The sequence below is a fragment of the Ambystoma mexicanum genome, chromosome 5p (genome assembly GCF_040938575.1).
Source record: "Ambystoma mexicanum isolate Mex_15411 chromosome 5p, UKY_AmexF1_1, whole genome shotgun sequence".
NCBI lineage: Eukaryota > Metazoa > Chordata > Amphibia > Caudata > Ambystomatidae > Ambystoma > Ambystoma mexicanum.
Window position 1 is genome coordinate 716955342 of NC_090930.1, and position 14772 is coordinate 716970113.

At 54.6% G+C, this 14772-nt stretch overlaps 17 non-coding genes across 17 annotated transcripts; 10 read left to right on the plus strand and 7 right to left on the minus strand.

Moving 5' to 3' along the window:
* Window positions 1-491: 491 nt before the first annotated feature.
* On the minus strand, window positions 492-574 carry TRNAL-UAA (transfer RNA leucine (anticodon UAA)). The gene has a single exon. It is a non-coding gene; the product is annotated as a tRNA-Leu (tRNA).
* Window positions 575-1863: 1289 nt separating this feature from the next.
* TRNAE-CUC (transfer RNA glutamic acid (anticodon CUC)) lies at window positions 1864-1935 on the plus strand. Its single transcript has one exon. It is a non-coding gene; the product is annotated as a tRNA-Glu (tRNA).
* Window positions 1936-2850: 915 nt separating this feature from the next.
* Window positions 2851-2933, minus strand: TRNAL-UAA (transfer RNA leucine (anticodon UAA)). Its single transcript has one exon. It is a non-coding gene; the product is annotated as a tRNA-Leu (tRNA).
* An 894-nt stretch (window positions 2934-3827) lies between these two features.
* TRNAE-CUC (transfer RNA glutamic acid (anticodon CUC)) lies at window positions 3828-3899 on the plus strand. The gene has a single exon. It is a non-coding gene; the product is annotated as a tRNA-Glu (tRNA).
* A 1301-nt stretch (window positions 3900-5200) lies between these two features.
* TRNAL-UAA (transfer RNA leucine (anticodon UAA)) lies at window positions 5201-5283 on the minus strand. The gene has a single exon. It is a non-coding gene; the product is annotated as a tRNA-Leu (tRNA).
* An 894-nt stretch (window positions 5284-6177) lies between these two features.
* TRNAE-CUC (transfer RNA glutamic acid (anticodon CUC)) lies at window positions 6178-6249 on the plus strand. The gene has a single exon. It is a non-coding gene; the product is annotated as a tRNA-Glu (tRNA).
* Window positions 6250-6589: 340 nt separating this feature from the next.
* TRNAE-CUC (transfer RNA glutamic acid (anticodon CUC)) lies at window positions 6590-6661 on the plus strand. Its single transcript has one exon. It is a non-coding gene; the product is annotated as a tRNA-Glu (tRNA).
* A 917-nt stretch (window positions 6662-7578) lies between these two features.
* On the minus strand, window positions 7579-7661 carry TRNAL-UAA (transfer RNA leucine (anticodon UAA)). The gene has a single exon. It is a non-coding gene; the product is annotated as a tRNA-Leu (tRNA).
* An 890-nt stretch (window positions 7662-8551) lies between these two features.
* Window positions 8552-8623, plus strand: TRNAE-CUC (transfer RNA glutamic acid (anticodon CUC)). The gene has a single exon. It is a non-coding gene; the product is annotated as a tRNA-Glu (tRNA).
* A 340-nt stretch (window positions 8624-8963) lies between these two features.
* Window positions 8964-9035, plus strand: TRNAE-CUC (transfer RNA glutamic acid (anticodon CUC)). Its single transcript has one exon. It is a non-coding gene; the product is annotated as a tRNA-Glu (tRNA).
* A 904-nt stretch (window positions 9036-9939) lies between these two features.
* Window positions 9940-10022, minus strand: TRNAL-UAA (transfer RNA leucine (anticodon UAA)). Its single transcript has one exon. It is a non-coding gene; the product is annotated as a tRNA-Leu (tRNA).
* An 890-nt stretch (window positions 10023-10912) lies between these two features.
* On the plus strand, window positions 10913-10984 carry TRNAE-CUC (transfer RNA glutamic acid (anticodon CUC)). The gene has a single exon. It is a non-coding gene; the product is annotated as a tRNA-Glu (tRNA).
* A 340-nt stretch (window positions 10985-11324) lies between these two features.
* Window positions 11325-11396, plus strand: TRNAE-CUC (transfer RNA glutamic acid (anticodon CUC)). The gene has a single exon. It is a non-coding gene; the product is annotated as a tRNA-Glu (tRNA).
* Window positions 11397-12300: 904 nt separating this feature from the next.
* TRNAL-UAA (transfer RNA leucine (anticodon UAA)) lies at window positions 12301-12383 on the minus strand. Its single transcript has one exon. It is a non-coding gene; the product is annotated as a tRNA-Leu (tRNA).
* Window positions 12384-13277: 894 nt separating this feature from the next.
* On the plus strand, window positions 13278-13349 carry TRNAE-CUC (transfer RNA glutamic acid (anticodon CUC)). Its single transcript has one exon. It is a non-coding gene; the product is annotated as a tRNA-Glu (tRNA).
* Window positions 13350-13689: 340 nt separating this feature from the next.
* TRNAE-CUC (transfer RNA glutamic acid (anticodon CUC)) lies at window positions 13690-13761 on the plus strand. Its single transcript has one exon. It is a non-coding gene; the product is annotated as a tRNA-Glu (tRNA).
* Window positions 13762-14676: 915 nt separating this feature from the next.
* TRNAL-UAA (transfer RNA leucine (anticodon UAA)) lies at window positions 14677-14759 on the minus strand. The gene has a single exon. It is a non-coding gene; the product is annotated as a tRNA-Leu (tRNA).
* Window positions 14760-14772: the final 13 nt, after the last annotated feature.

Genomic DNA, 14772 nt, shown 5'->3' on the forward strand with positions numbered 1-14772 from the left:
GTGCAGCCTTTGGAGCTTGGCAAAGGCTTCGCAAGGGGCCCGAGCATTGCCCTCGCCCCGTTTGTTGACAGGTTCTCCTTCTATGGGCTGAAGGGCCCTGTAGCCTGATTTGAGGTTGGACGCTCTATTATTCACAGGGGTGTACCGGGCCTAGACGGTGACTGGCTGACCCGTCAGGGCATCGCCCGTTTGGAAGCCCGTTTCGGAAGCGGAGGCGGGAATCCCTGCCCAATTTTCTTTTGGGGTGGTAGGGCTGTTGGCGGGGTTGCACAAGCTCTGCCAACTTTGGCGGCTTAAGCTTGGGATGCGAGGGACATGGTACAAAAATGCAAAGGTTTTCCAGGAAAAGAGTCTACGGGCAACGATTCCTTGTTGCTCTTTTCAGGTGAACTCAAGCCTCAGGGCTTTGAGGTAGGGGCACTGCCTACAGACAGCAGGAAAGGGCTTGTGCGAAGCTGCTGCCGCATTTAGGTAAGAAGAGTAAAAACCTGTACCAGGAGTGGGGCTCGAACCCACGCGGACACTTGTCCATTGGATCTTAAGTCCAACGCCTTAACCACTCGGCCATCCTGGTGAGCTGCTGCAAAGGGCTTCGAATTGAATCTTTGCTGTTTCAGCAGCAGGCGAACAAGTGGAAAACCAGCCCAGAGTGCCCCCTGCAGGAGGTTGGATGGAATTGGCTTGCGAGCGGCAAACGTCTCTCACTTAACAGCATTACAATAGCCTCCAGCTGACTGCAAGTACGGTTGCGGAAACCTCCCGGGTGCTGCAGTCGTTTCCCCGGTGGCCTAGTGGTGAGGATTTGGTGCTTTCACTGCCACGGGCCTGGCTTCGAGTCCCCGACCAGAGTGTGTGCTTTGAGTAAAGGTGGTCTAGGGCAGTCCAGAGGCAGGCTGAGCCTCGAAGGCTGGTGCAGGCCTTGGTGTGCGAGCCCGAAAAAAGGGCAGCTCCTATGTCATCCCTTCTTGCCCTCCGGCACTTGCTGTACAAGCAAAGCCCCCTTTGAACTCTGCATGGTAACCCTGCTGTGTCTCGCAGGCAATCATGGCCTGCCGCCTTTTAATAAACGTGCTCTCCCACGAAGCAGTTCTCCTAAGGAGGGTTAGTTGTGAGTGTGCATCTTCAGCGGCAGCCTCTAGGGGGAGCTTCAGCACTGACCCACAAAAGCTCATAGCGAGGAAGGCTGTTCTTTCAGGAGAGCAAGACAGGAATATCAGCGCTTGGAAGTGAAAGCGCAAACGTTCCCAAAGTGATGCTGTCTTCAATCTCTAAGCTCCCCTTTTCGCAGACCATCACAAGTGTTTTTGTTTTCTTTCTTTCTTTCTTTCTTTATTTCTTTATTTATTTATTTATTAGCAGAAACGGCCCCCGAAGACCTGCAGGCACTGGTGCCCATTGTAGCAGAGGCCCTCAGCCTTTGGACTCGGACGCCACCATCTGAGCGACACGCAACGGGGTGCACCCACCGTCCCTGGTGGTCTAGTGGTTAGGATTCGGCCCGGGTTCGATTCCCGGTCAGGGAAGGAGCTCTTTTAACAACTGACATTTTTATTTACAGCAATGCAGTTAACTGGCGACCGGAAATCTTGCTCCCAGATGCAGATTTGCGTGCACAAAATGGAGGAAGTGCCCTCAGCGCGACGCAAAACGTGTTTATGGCAGAGTCCCATTCATTCTCCTGTCGCTGCGGAAAGACTGCCCTTGACGCAAAAAAGGCAGCTTCCTTTTTCACCGCTGGAGAGAACCTATCTGCTCGGCCCTCCCCCTCTCTTCCCAGTCCCCCAATGGACTGGCCTTTGAGGCACCTGCAGGCATTGTGCACTCGGACACCACTGCCCGGCCTTCCCGAGCTGTCCAGCGGTCTCCCTGGTGGTCTAGTGGTTAGGATTCGGCGCTCTCACCGCCGCGGCCCGGGTTCGATTCCCGGTCAGGGAAGAGAGGCTTTTACTGAATGACATTTTTACAGAAATTCAAACAACTGCGTCTCAAAAAATATTTCTTTCAAATGTAGCTTCACTCACAGGCAATAGCGGCGTGGCTCCCCTGGCGGTAACTCCAAGCATCTTTTCAGCATGGTCCCTTACCGGAAGCTGTCGCCGCTAGAAGTGGGCCTGTGCCCCAAAAAGGAAGCTTTCTTTCTTCCAAAGCTGTAGAGAAAATATTAGTCCTGTCGCCCTGCCAAAGCCGAGCTCGCCCACCATCCCTAGCCTCATCAGACCAAGACCTTGCCCGGGACCCTGGGGCAGAGGGCTGCAGAAATGGTTGCGTACCGGTTTGGAGGAGAAAAGCAGGGGAGGGAGGGGTCGTAGCTGCTTGATTTGCATACAGAGCTGTGGTCTGCTGGGAAAGTGCAGCCTTTGGAGCTTGGCAAAGGCTTCGCAAGGGGCCCGAGCATTGCCCTCGCCCCGTTTGTTGACAGGTTCTCCTTCTATGGGCTGAAGGGCCCTGTAGCCTGATTTGAGGTTGGACGCTCTATTATTCACAGGGGTGTACCGGGCCTAGACGGTGACTGGCTGACCCGTCAGGGCATCGCCCGTTTGGAAGCCCGTTTCGGAAGCCGTGAGGAAGCGGAGGCGGGAATCCCTGCCCAATTTTCTTTTGGGGTGGTAGGGCTGTTGGCGGGGTTGCACAAGCTCTGCCAACTTTGGCGGCTTAAGCTTGGGATGCGAGGGACATGGTACAAAAATGCAAAGGTTTTCCAGGAAAAGAGTCTACGGGCAACGATTCCTTGTTGCTCTTTTCAGGTGAACTCAAGCCTCAGGGCTTTGAGGTAGGGGCACTGCCTACAGACAGCAGGAAAGGGCTTGTGCGAAGCTGCTGCCGCATTTAGATAAGAAGAGTAAAAACCTGTACCAGGAGTGGGGCTCGAACCCACGCGGACACTTGTCCATTGGATCTTAAGTCCAACGCCTTAACCACTCGGCCATCCTGGTGAGCTGCTGCAAAGGGCTTCGAATTGAATCTTTGCTGTTTCAGCAGCAGGCGAACAAGTGGAAAACCAGCCCAGAGTGCCCCCTGCAGGAGGTTGGATGGAATTGGCTTGCGAGCGGCAAACGTCTCTCACTTAACAGCATTACAATAGCCTCCAGCTGACTGCAAGTACGGTTGCGGAAACCTCCCGGGTGCTGCAGTCGTTTCCCCGGTGGCCTAGTGGTGAGGATTTGGTGCTTTCACTGCCACGGGCCTGGCTTCGAGTCCCCGACCAGGGTGTGTGCTTTGAGTAAAGGTGGTCTAGGGCAGTCCAGAGGCAGGCTGAGCCTCGAAGGCTGGTGCAGGCCTTGGTGTGCGAGCCTGAAAAAAGGGCAGCTCCTATGTCATCCCTTCTTGCCCTCCGGCACTTGCTGTACAAGCAAAGCCCCCTTTGAACTCTGCATGGTAACCCTGCTGTGTCTCGCAGGCAATCATGGCCTGCCGCCTTTTAATAAACGTGCTCTCCCACGAAGCAGTTCTCCTAAGGAGGGTTAGTTGTGAGTGTGCATCTTCAGCGGCAGCCTCTAGGGGGAGCTTCAGCACTGACCCACAAAAGCTCATAGCGAGGAAGGCTGTCCTTTCAGGAGAGCAAGACAGGAATATCAGCGCTTGGAAGTGAAAGCGCAAACGTTCCCAAAGTGATGCTGTCTTCAATCTCTAAGCTCCCCTTTTCGCAGACCATCACAAGTGTTTTTGTTTTCTTTCTTTCTTTCTTTCTTTATTTCTTTATTTATTTATTTATTAGCAGAAACGGCCCCCGAAGACCTGCAGGCACTGGTGCCCATTGTAGCAGAGGCCCTCAGCCTTTGGACTCGGACGCCACCATCTGAGCGACACGCAACGGGGTGCACCCACCGTCCCTGGTGGTCTAGTGGTTAGGATTCGGCGCTCTCACCGCCGCGGCCCGGGTTCGATTCCCGGTCAGGGAAGGAGCTCTTTTAACAACTGACATTTTTATTTACAGCAATGCAGTTAACTGGCGACCGGAAATCTTGCTCCCAGATGCAGATTTGCGTGCACAAAATGGAGGAAGTGCCCTCAGCGCGACGCAAAACGTGTTTATGGCAGAGTCCCATTCATTCTCCTGTCGCTGCGGAAAGACTGCCCTTGACGCAAAAAAGGCAGCTTCCTTTTTCACCGCTGGAGAGAACCTATCTGCTCGGCCCTCCCCCTCTCTTCCCAGTCCCCCAATGGACTGGCCTTTGAGGCACCTGCAGGCATTGTGCACTCGGACACCACTGCCCGGCCTTCCCGAGCTGTCCAGCGGTCTCCCTGGTGGTCTAGTGGTTAGGATTCGCGGCCCGGGTTCGATTCCCGGTCAGGGAAGAGAGGCTTTTACTGAATGACATTTTTACAGAAATTCAAACAACTGCGTCTCAAAAAATATTTCTTTCAAATGTAGCTTCACTCACAGGCAATAGCGGCGTGGCTCCCCTGGCGGTAACTCCAAGCATCTTTTCAGCATGGTCCCTTACCGGAAGCTGTCGCCGCTAGAAGTGGGCCTGTGCCCCAAAAAGGAAGCTTTCTTTCTTCCAAAGCTGTAGAGAAAATATTAGTCCTGTCGCCCTGCCAAAGCCGAGCTCGCCCACCATCCCTAGCCTCATCAGACCAAGACCTTGCCCGGGACCCTGGGGCAGAGGGCTGCAGAAATGGTTGCGTACCGGTTTGGAGGAGAAAAGCAGGGGAGGGAGGGGTCGTAGCTGCTTGATTTGCATACAGAGCTGTGGTCTGCTGGGAAAGTGCAGCCTTTGGAGCTTGGCAAAGGCTTCGCAAGGGGCCCGAGCATTGCCCTCGCCCCGTTTGTTGACAGGTTCTCCTTCTATGGGCTGAAGGGCCCTGTAGCCTGATTTGAGGTTGGACGCTCTATTATTCACAGGGGTGTACCGGGCCTAGACGGTGACTGGCTGACCCGTCAGGGCATCGCCCGTTTGGAAGCCCGTTTCGGAAGCGGAGGCGGGAATCCCTGCCCAATTTTCTTTTGGGGTGGTAGGGCTGTTGGCGGGGTTGCACAAGCTCTGCCAACTTTGGCGGCTTAAGCTTGGGATGCGAGGGACATGGTACAAAAATGCAAAGGTTTTCCAGGAAAAGAGTCTACGGGCAACGATTCCTTGTTGCTCTTTTCAGGTGAACTCAAGCCTCAGGGCTTTGAGGTAGGGGCACTGCCTACAGACAGCAGGAAAGGGCTTGTGCGAAGCTGCTGCCGCATTTAGGTAAGAAGAGTAAAAACCTGTACCAGGAGTGGGGCTCGAACCCACGCGGACACTTGTCCATTGGATCTTAAGTCCAACGCCTTAACCACTCGGCCATCCTGGTGAGCTGCTGCAAAGGGCTTCGAATTGAATCTTTGCTGTTTCAGCAGCAGGCGAACAAGTGGAAAACCAGCCCAGAGTGCCCCCTGCAGGAGGTTGGATGGAATTGGCTTGCGAGCGGCAAACGTCTCTCACTTAACAGCATTACAATAGCCTCCAGCTGACTGCAAGTACGGTTGCGGAAACCTCCCGGGTGCTGCAGTCGTTTCCCCGGTGGCCTAGTGGTGAGGATTTGGTGCTTTCACTGCCACGGGCCTGGCTTCGAGTCCCCGACCAGAGTGTGTGCTTTGAGTAAAGGTGGTCTAGGGCAGTCCAGAGGCAGGCTGAGCCTCGAAGGCTGGTGCAGGCCTTGGTGTGCGAGCCCGAAAAAAGGGCAGCTCCTATGTCATCCCTTCTTGCCCTCCGGCACTTGCTGTACAAGCAAAGCCCCCTTTGAACTCTGCATGGTAACCCTGCTGTGTCTCGCAGGCAATCATGGCCTGCCGCCTTTTAATAAACGTGCTCTCCCACGAAGCAGTTCTCCTAAGGAGGGTTAGTTGTGAGTGTGCATCTTCAGCGGCAGCCTCTAGGGGGAGCTTCAGCACTGACCCACAAAAGCTCATAGCGAGGAAGGCTGTCCTTTCAGGAGAGCAAGACAGGAATATCAGCGCTTGGAAGTGAAAGCGCAAACATTCCCAAAGTGATGCTGTCTTCAATCTCTAAGCTCCCCTTTTCGCAGACCATCACAAGTGTTTTTGTTTTCTTTCTTTCTTTCTTTCTTTATTTCTTTATTTATTTATTTATTAGCAGAAACGGCCCCCGAAGACCTGCAGGCACTGGTGCCCATTGTAGCAGAGGCCCTCAGCCTTTGGACTCGGACGCCACCATCTGAGCGACACGCAACGGGGTGCACCCACCGTCCCTGGTGGTCTAGTGGTTAGGATTCGGCGCTCTCACCGCCGCGGCCCGGGTACGATTCCCGGTCAGGGAAGGAGCTCTTTTAACAACTGACATTTTTATTTACGGCAATGCAGTTAACTGGCGACCGGAAATCTTGCTCCCAGATGCAGATTTGCGTGCACAAAATGGAGGAAGTGCCCTCAGCGCGACGCAAAACGTGTTTATGGCAGAGTCCCATTCATTCTCCTGTCGCTGCGGAAAGACTGCCCTTGACGCAAAAAAGGCAGCTTCCTTTTTCACCGCTGGAGAGAACCTATCTGCTCGGCCCTCCCCCTCTCTTCCCAGTCCCCCAATGGACTGGCCTTTGAGGCACCTGCAGGCATTGTGCACTCGGACACCACTGCCCGGCCTTCCCGAGCTGTCCAGCGGTCTCCCTGGTGGTCTAGTGGTTAGGATTCGGCGCTCTCACCGCCGCGGCCTGGGTTCGATTCCCGGTCAGGGAAGAGAGGCTTTTACTGAATGACATTTTTACAGAAATTCAAACAACTGCGTCTCAAAAAATATTTCTTTCAAATGTAGCTTCACTCACAGGCAATAGCGGCGTGGCTCCCCTGGCGGTAACTCCAAGCATCTTTTCAGCATGGTCCCTTACCGGAAGCTGTCGCCGCTAGAAGTGGGCCTGTGCCCCAAAAAGGAAGCTTTCTTTCTTCCAAAGCTGTAGAGAAAATATTAGTCCTGTCGCCCTGCCAAAGCCGAGCTCGCCCACCATCCCTAGCCTCATCAGACCAAGACCTTGCCCGGGACCCTGGGGCAGAGGGCTGCAGAAATGGTTGCGTACCGGTTTGGAGGAGAAAAGCAGGGGAGGGAGGGGTCGTAGCTGCTTGATTTGCATACAGAGCTGTGGTCTGCTGGGAAAGTGCAGCCTTTGGAGCTTGGCAAAGGCTTCGCAAGGGGCCCGAGCATTGCCCTCGCCCCGTTTGTTGACAGGTTCTCCTTCTATGGGCTGAAGGGCCCTGTAGCCTGATTTGAGGTTGGACGCTCTATTATTCACAGGGGTGTACCGGGCCTAGGCGGTGACTGGCTGACCCGTCAGGGCATCGCCCGTTTGGAAGCCCGTTTCGGAAGCCCGTTTCGGAAGCGGAGGCGGGAATCCCTGCCCAATTTTCTTTTGGGGTGGTAGGGCTGTTGGCGGGGTTGCACAAGCTCTGCCAACTTTGGCGGCTTAAGCTTGGGATGCGAGGGACATGGTACAAAAATGCAAAGGTTTTCCAGGAAAAGAGTCTACGGGCAACGATTCCTTGTTGCTCTTTTCAGGTGAACTCAAGCCTCAGGGCTTTGAGGTAGGGGCACTGCCTACAGACAGCAGGAAAGGGCTTGTGCGAAGCTGCTGCCGCATTTAGGTAAGAAGAGTAAAAACCTGTACCAGGAGTGGGGCTCGAACCCACGCGGACACTTGTCCATTGGATCTTAAGTCCAACGCCTTAACCACTCGGCCATCCTGGTGAGCTGCTGCAAAGGGCTTCGAATTGAATCTTTGCTGTTTCAGCAGCAGGCGAACAAGTGGAAAACCAGCCCAGAGTGCCCCCTGCAGGAGGTTGGATGGAATTGGCTTGCGAGCGGCAAACGTCTCTCACTTAACAGCATTACAATAGCCTCCAGCTGACTGCAAGTACGGTTGCGGAAACCTCCCGGGTGCTGCAGTCGTTTCCCCGGTGGCCTAGTGGTGAGGATTTGGTGCTTTCACTGCCACGGGCCTGGCTTCGAGTCCCCGACCAGAGTGTGTGCTTTGAGTAAAGGTGGTCTAGGGCAGTCCAGAGGCAGGCTGAGCCTCGAAGGCTGGTGCAGGCCTTGGTGTGCGAGCCCGAAAAAAGGGCAGCTCCTATGTCATCCCTTCTTGCCCTCCGGCACTTGCTGTACAAGCAAAGCCCCCTTTGAACTCTGCATGGTAACCCTGCTGTGTCTCGCAGGCAATCATGGCCTGCCGCCTTTTAATAAACGTGCTCTCCCACGAAGCAGTTCTCCTAAGGAGGGTTAGTTGTGAGTGTGCATCTTCAGCGGCAGCCTCTAGGGGGAGCTTCAGCACTGACCCACAAAAGCTCATAGCGAGGAAGGCTGTCCTTTCAGGAGAGCAAGACAGGAATATCAGCGCTTGGAAGTGAAAGCGCAAACGTTCCCAAAGTGATGCTGTCTTCAATCTCTAAGCTCCCCTTTTCGCAGACCATCACAAGTGTTTTTGTTTTCTTTCTTTCTTTCTTTCTTTCTTTATTTCTTTATTTATTAGCAGAAACGGCCCCCGAAGACCTGCAGGCACTGGTGCCCATTGTAGCAGAGGCCCTCAGCCTTTGGACTCGGACGCCACCATCTGAGCGACACGCAACGGGGTGCACCCACCGTCCCTGGTGGTCTAGTGGTTAGGATTCGGCGCTCTCACCGCCGCGGCCCGGGTTCGATTCCCGGTCAGGGAAGGAGCTCTTTTAACAACTGACATTTTTATTTACAGCAATGCAGTTAACTGGCGACCGGAAATCTTGCTCCCAGATGCAGATTTGCGTGCACAAAATGGAGGAAGTGCCCTCAGCGCGACGCAAAACGTGTTTATGGCAGAGTCCCATTCATTCTCCTGTCGCTGCGGAAAGACTGCCCTTGACGCAAAAAAGGCAGCTTCCTTTTTCACCGCTGGAGAGAACCTATCTGCTCGGCCCTCCCCCTCTCTTCCCAGTCCCCCAATGGACTGGCCTTTGAGGCACCTGCAGGCATTGTGCACTCGGACACCACTGCCCGGCCTTCCCGAGTTGTCCAGCGGTCTCCCTGGTGGTCTAGTGGTTAGGATTCGGCGCTCTCACCGCCGCGGCCCGGGTTCGATTCCCGGTCAGGGAAGAGAGGCTTTTACTGAATGACATTTTTACAGAAATTCAAACAACTGCGTCTCAAAAAATATTTCTTTCAAATGTAGCTTCACTCACAGGCAATAGCGGCGTGGCTCCCCTGGCGGTAACTCCAAGCATCTTTTCAGCATGGTCCCTTACCGGAAGCTGTCGCCGCTAGAAGTGGGCCTGTGCCCCAAAAAGGAAGCTTTCTTTCTTCCAAAGGTGTAGAGAAAATATTAGTCCTGTCGCCCTGCCAAAGCCGAGCTCGCCCACCATCCCTAGCCTCATCAGACCAAGACCTTGCCCGGGACCCTGGGGCAGAGGGCTGCAGAAATGGTTGCGTACCGGTTTGGAGGAGAAAAGCAGGGGAGGGAGGGGTCGTAGCTGCTTGATTTGCATACAGAGCTGTGGTCTGCTGGGAAAGTGCAGCCTTTGGAGCTTGGCAAAGGCTTCGCAAGGGGCCCGAGCATTGCCCTCGCCCCGTTTGTTGACAGGTGCTCCTTCTATGGGCTGAAGGGCCCTGTAGCCTGATTTGAGGTTGGACGCTCTATTATTCACAGGGGTGTACCGGGCCTAGACGGTGACTGGCTGACCCGTCAGGGCATCGCCCGTTTGGAAGCCCGTTTCGGAAGCGGAGGCGGGAATCCCTGCCCAATTTTCTTTTGGGGTGGTAGGGCTGTTGGCGGGGTTGCACAAGCTCTGCCAACTTTGGCGGCTTAAGCTTGGGATGCGAGGGACATGGTACAAAAATGCAAAGGTTTTCCAGGAAAAGAGTCTACGGGCAACGATTCCTTGTTGCTCTTTTCAGGTGAACTCAAGCCTCAGGGCTTTGAGGTAGGGGCACTGCCTACAGACAGCAGGAAAGGGCTTGTGCGAAGCTGCTGCCGCATTTAGGTAAGAAGAGTAAAAACCTGTACCAGGAGTGGGGCTCGAACCCACGCGGACACTTGTCCATTGGATCTTAAGTCCAACGCCTTAACCACTCGGCCATCCTGGTGAGCTGCTGCAAAGGGCTTCGAATTGAATCTTTGCTGTTTCAGCAGCAGGCGAACAAGTGGAAAACCAGCCCAGAGTGCCCCCTGCAGGAGGTTGGATGGAATTGGCTTGCGAGCGGCAAACGTCTCTCACTTAACAGCATTACAATAGCCTCCAGCTGACTGCAAGTACGGTTGCGGAAACCTCCCGGGTGCTGCAGTCGTTTCCCCGGTGGCCTAGTGGTGAGGATTTGGTGCTTTCACTGCCACGGGCCTGGCTTCGAGTCCCCGACCAGAGTGTGTGCTTTGAGTAAAGGTGGTCTAGGGCAGTCCAGAGGCAGGCTGAGCCTCGAAGGCTGGTGCAGGCCTTGGTTTGCGAGCCCGAAAAAAGGGCAGCTCCTATGTCATCCCTTCTTGCCCTCCGGCACTTGCTGTACAAGCAAAGCCCCCTTTGAACTCTGCATGGTAACCCTGCTGTGTCTCGCAGGCAATCATGGCCTGCCGCCTTTTAATAAACGTGCTCTCCCACGAAGCAGTTCTCCTAAGGAGGGTTAGTTGTGAGTGTGCATCTTCAGCGGCAGCCTCTAGGGGGAGCTTCAGCACTGACCCACAAAAGCTCATAGCGAGGAAGGCTGTCCTTTCAGGAGAGCAAGACAGGAATATCAGCGCTTGGAAGTGAAAGCGCAAACGTTCCCAAAGTGATGCTGTCTTCAATCTCTAAGCTCCCCTTTTCGCAGACCATCACAAGTGTTTTTGTTTTCTTTCTTTCTTTCTTTCTTTCTTTATTTCTTTATTTATTAGCAGAAACGGCCCCCGAAGACCTGCAGGCACTGGTGCCCATTGTAGCAGAGGCCCTCAGCCTTTGGACTCGGACGCCACCATCTGAGCGACACGCAACGGGGTGCACCCACCGTCCCTGGTGGTCTAGTGGTTAGGATTCGGCGCTCTCACCGCCGCGGCCTGGGTTCGATTCCCGGTCAGGGAAGGAGCTCTTTTAACAACTGACATTTTTATTTACAGCAATGCAGTTAACTGGCGACCGGAAATCTTGCTCCCAGATGCAGATTTGCGTGCACAAAATGGAGGAAGTGCCCTCAGCGCGACGCAAAACGTGTTTATGGCAGAGTCCCATTCATTCTCCTGTCGCTGCGGAAAGACTGCCCTTGACGCAAAAAAGGCAGCTTCCTTTTTCACCGCTGGAGAGAACCTATCTGCTCGGCCCTCCCCCTCTCTTCCCAGTCCCCCAGTGGACTGGCCTTTGAGGCACCTGCAGGCATTGTGCACTCGGACACCACTGCCCGGCCTTCCCGAGTTGTCCAGCGGTCTCCCTGGTGGTCTAGTGGTTAGGATTCGGCGCTCTCACCGCTGCGGCCCGGGTTCGATTCCCGGTCAGGGAAGAGAGGCTTTTACTGAATGACATTTTTACAGAAATTCAAACAACTGCGTCTCAAAAAATATTTCTTTCAAATGTAGCTTCACTCACAGGCAATAGCGGCGTGGCTCCCCTGGCGGTAACTCCAAGCATCTTTTCAGCATGGTCCCTTACCGGAAGCTGTCGCCGCTAGAAGTGGGCCTGTGCCCCAAAAAGGAAGCTTTCTTTCTTCCAAAGCTGTAGAGAAAATATTAGTCCTGTCGCCCTGCCAAAGCCGAGCTCGCCCACCATCCCTAGCCTCATCAGACCAAGACCTTGCCCGGGACCCTGGGGCAGAGGGCTGCAGAAATGGTTGCGTACCGGTTTGGAGGAGAAACGCAGGGGAGGGAGGGGTCGTAGCTGCTTGATTTGCATACAGAGCTGTGGTCTGCTGGGAAAGTGCAGCCTTTGGAGCTTGGCAAAGGCTTCGCAAGGGGCCCGAGCATTGCCCTCGCCCCGTTTGTTGACAGGTTCTCCTTCTATGGGCTGAAGGGCCCTGTAGCCTGATTTGAGGTTGGACGCTCTATTATTCACAGGGGTGTACCGGGCCTAGACGGTGACTGGCTGACCCGTCAGGGCATCGCCCGTTTGGAAGCCCGTTTCGGAAGCGGAGGCGGGAATCCCTGCCCAATTTTCTTTTGGGGTGGTAGGGCTGTTGGCGGGGTTGCACAAGCTCTGCCAACTTTGGCGGCTTAAGCTTGGGATGCGAGGGACATGGTACAAAAATGCAAAGGTTTTCCAGGAAAAGAGTCTACGGGCAACGATTCCTTGTTGCTCTTTTCAGGTGAACTCAAGCCTCAGGGCTTTGAGGTAGGGGCACTGCCTACAGACAGCAGGAAAGGGCTTGTGCGAAGCTGCTGCCGCATTTAGGTAAGAAGAGTAAAAACCTGTACCAGGAGTGGGGCTCGAACCCACGCGGACACTTGTCCATTGGATCTTAAGTCCAACGCCTTAACCACTCGGCCATCCTGGTGAGCTGCTGCAAAGGGCTTCGAATTGAATCTTTGCTGTTTCAGCAGCAGGCGAACAAGTGGAAAACCAGCCCAGAGTGCCCCCTGCAGGAGGTTGGATGGAATTGGCTTGCGAGCGGCAAACGTCTCTCACTTAACAGCATTACAATAGCCTCCAGCTGACTGCAAGTACGGTTGCGGAAACCTCCCGGGTGCTGCAGTCGTTTCCCCGGTGGCCTAGTGGTGAGGATTTGGTGCTTTCACTGCCACGGGCCTGGCTTCGAGTCCCCGACCAGAGTGTGTGCTTTGAGTAAAGGTGGTCTAGGGCAGTCCAGAGGCAGGCTGAGCCTCGAAGGCTGGTGCAGGCCTTGGTGTGCGAGCCCGAAAAAAGGGCAGCTCCTATGTCATCCCTTCTTGCCCTCCGGCACTTGCTGTACAAGCAAAGCCCCCTTTGAACTCTGCATGGTAACCCTGCTGTGTCTCGCAGGCAATCATGGCCTGCCGCCTTTTAATAAACGTGCTCTCCCACGAAGCAGTTCTCCTAAGGAGGGTTAGTTGTGAGTGTGCATCTTCAGCGGCAGCCTCTAGGGGGAGCTTCAGCACTGACCCACAAAAGCTCATAGCGAGGAAGGCTGTCCTTTCAGGAGAGCAAGACAGGAATATCAGCGCTTGGAAGTGAAAGCGCAAACGTTCCCAAAGTGATGCTGTCTTCAATCTCTAAGCTCCCCTTTTCGCAGACCATCACAAGTGTTTTTGTTTTCTTTCTTTCTTTCTTTCTTTATTTCTTTATTTATTTATTTATTAGCAGAAACGGCCCCCGAAGACCTGCAGGCACTGGTGCCCATTGTAGCAGAGGCCCTCAGCCTTTGGACTCGGACGCCACCATCTGAGCGACACGCAACGGGGTGCACCCACCGTCCCTGGTGGTCTAGTGGTTAGGATTCGGCGCTCTCACCGCCGCGGCCCGGGTTCGATTCCCGGTCAGGGAAGGAGCTCTTTTAACAACTGACATTTTTATTTACAGCAATGCAGTTAACTGGCGACCGGAAATCTTGCTCCCAGATGCAGATTTGCGTGCACAAAATGGAGGAAGTGCCCTCAGCGCGACGCAAAACGTGTTTATGGCAGAGTCCCATTCATTCTCCTGTCGCTGCGGAAAGACTGCCCTTGACGCAAAAAAGGCAGCTTCCTTTTTCACCGCTGGAGAGAACCTATCTGCTCGGCCCTCCCCCTCTCTTCCCAGTCCCCCAATGGACTGGCCTTTGAGGCACCTGCAGGCATTGTGCACTCGGACACCACTGCCCGGCCTTCCCGAGCTGTCCAGCGGTCTCCCTGGTGGTCTAGTGGTTAGGATTCGGCGCTCTCACCGCCGCGGCCCGGGTTCGATTCCCGGTCAGGGAAGAGAGGCTTTTACTGAATGACATTTTTACAGAAATTCAAACAACTGCGTCTCAAAAAATATTTCTTTCAAATGTAGCTTCACTCACAGGCAATAGCGGCGTGGCTCCCCTGGCGGTAACTCCAAGCATCTTTTCAGCATGGTCCCTTACCGGAAGCTGTCGCCGCTAGAAGTGGGCCTGTGCCCCAAAAAGGAAGCTTTCTTTCTTCCAAAGCTGTAGAGAAAATATTAGTCCTGTCGCCCTGCCAAAGCCGAGCTCGCCCACCATCCCTAGCCTCATCAGACCAAGACCTTGCCCGGGACCCTGGGGCAGAGGGCTGCAGAAATGGTTGCGTACCGGTTTGGAGGAGAAAAGCAGGGGAGGGAGGGGTCGTAGCTGCTTGATTTGCATACAGAGCTGTGGTCTGCTGGGAAAGTGCAGCCTTTGGAGCTTGGCAAAGGCTTCGCAAGGGGCCCGAGCATTGCCCTCGCCCCGTTTGTTGACAGGTTCTCCTTCTATGGGCTGAAGGGCCCTGTAGCCTGATTTGAGGTTGGACGCTCTATTATTCACAGGGGTGTACCGGGCCTAGACGGTGACTGGCTGACCCGTCAGGGCATCGCCCGTTTGGAAGCCCGTTTCGGAAGCCGTGAGGAAGCGGAGGCGGGAATCCCTGCCCAATTTTCTTTTGGGGTGGTAGGGCTGTTGGCGGGGTTGCACAAGCTCTGCCAACTTTGGCGGCTTAAGCTTGGGATGCGAGGGACATGGTACAAAAATGCAAAGGTTTTCCAGGAAAAGAGTCTACGGGCAACGATTCCTTGTTGCTCTTTTCAGGTGAACTCAAGCCTCAGGGCTTTGAGGTAGGGGCACTGCCTACAGACAGCAGGAAAGGGCTTGTGCGAAGCTGCTGCCGCATTTAGATAAGAAGAGTAAAAACCTGTACCAGGAGTGGGGCTCGAACCCACGCGGACACTTGTCCATTGGATCTTAAGTCCAACGCCTTAACCACTCGGCCATCCTGGTGAGCTGCTGCAAA